Here is a 1,891-nt window from a genome sequence, read left to right as displayed (position 1 = left end):
GCATAGAACTGGGGAAATGAACAGCAGACCCCAATCTTATCTAAAGGAATACTGACAACTGATTGCTGCTAGAAAAGGAACAGCTGACTTTCCTAAAACAAAGACCTCTAGGACTAGAGACTAGATTCACCAGAAAGGCAAGTAGTGGGGAATTGCTGGGGGTGCTGACAACACAGCAGACAGTAGCAGGGACACCAGAGTATAAGGGCTCTAGTAGGGGTTGGGAGGCTATGGGAGGGTGCCATCTGGGAAGTGGGTGTATAGTTGAATAAGGTGGTTTGGGATGTTCTGTGTGATATGCACACACACACAAAAAAAATCAACAAATTTTTTTAAATGTATTATATTTGAGGAGGAAGCATGGAAATTTACGTCATATTAATTGGTAGAGGTGATAAACATTACCACTGCAATCTACCCGATGACTTTATAGACATATGCAGGTGCCCAGTATCCAAGTACAACTGATTATGACTAGTAATAATCAGATACATACAGGTTAGAGATGCACATGCCAACATCTCAGTGTTAGTAACAAAACAATGAGTGTTTCTGCATGGAACAATATATTCTAAAATTAAATGGATATCTTTTTTAAATGTTAAAAACTCAATTTTATGTCTTACAGGACTTATACTGAGTTCAATATTAACTGTATTAATTGAACTGTGATCCTAGAAACTTGCACCCACTTGTGAAAGAGATGTTACTCTTGCTCTGGAGTGTGTTACTGAATATGTTAAAGCTATAATGAAATGCTTCTTCTAATCATGTAGTTATTAAAAAAAAACATTTTTAATTTACTTCATGTTAAATAGTAGAGGTGATAAACATTACCAGTGAAATCTACTTGATGACTTTATATCCATACCCAGGTACTAAGTACCCGAGTGTAACCGGCTATGACTAGTAATAATCAGATACACAGAGATTAAAGACACAGGTGCAAACGTGTTAGTAGCATTAAAAATGTACGAAACAGCATATCTTAAAATGAAATGGAGATCTTCTTTAAAGGGTAAAAACTCATTGAATTTTATGTTTTACAGGGTTTATACTAAGTTCAATATTGTATAACTATTAATTCAGCCACCTTTGAAAGAGATATATCGTTGCTCTGGAATGTGTTACTGAATATGTTAAAGCTGTAATAGAATGCTTCTTGTAATCATGTGGTCATTAAATTTTTAAAATCTTTTAAAAATTTTTATAGATAAAAATTAAAAAATTAAACAAAAAAAGGAACAATCAAAAAAGTGAAGAGAAAACCCACAGAATTGGAAAAAATCTTCACCAGTGACACATCTGACAGGGGATTAACATGCAGAATATATAAAGAACTCAAAAAACAAAGAATCAAAAAACAGAATGACCCAATGAAAAGATGGGCTAAAGATGTAAACAGAGAGTTCTCAAAGGAAGAAATAAAGATGGCTAAGAAACATCTCAAAAAGTGTTCAACATCATTAGTAATTACAGAAATGCAAATTAAAACCACCCTAAGGTATCACCTTACCCCAATCAGACTGGCTAGGATCAAGATAACAAATGCTGGTGAGGATGTGGAGAAGGGGGAACGCTCATTCACTGCTGCTGGGATGGCAAACTCATGCAACCTCCATGGGAAACAGTGTGGAGAACTCTTAAAAAACTAAAAATGAACCTACCATATGACCCAGTTATACCACTCCTTGGCATATACCCAAAGGACTCATCCTATTGTAGAGACATGTGTACAACCATGTTTGTTGCTGCTCTTTTCAGAACAGCTAAGAGATGGAAGCAACCTAAGTGCCCTTCACCTGACGAGTGGTTAACAAAAATGTGGTATATTTACACAATGGACTTCTATTCAGCAGTAAAGAAAGATGAAATAATGAAATTTGTAGGT

General features: G+C 35.4%; 1 protein-coding gene across 2 annotated transcripts in view; it reads right to left on the bottom strand.

The window, feature by feature from the left end:
- The window catches only part of Jak1 (Janus kinase 1), a 152,227-nt gene that overhangs the window by 98,503 nt on the left and 51,833 nt on the right, over positions 1–1,891 (bottom strand). The window lies entirely within an intron of this gene.

Source organism: Nannospalax galili, unplaced genomic scaffold (genome assembly GCF_000622305.1).
Source record: "Nannospalax galili isolate Female #2095 unplaced genomic scaffold, S.galili_v1.0 scaffold553, whole genome shotgun sequence".
Classification (NCBI taxonomy): Eukaryota; Metazoa; Chordata; class Mammalia; order Rodentia; family Spalacidae; genus Nannospalax; species Nannospalax galili.
This window is presented reverse-complemented; position numbering and strand designations above follow the sequence as displayed.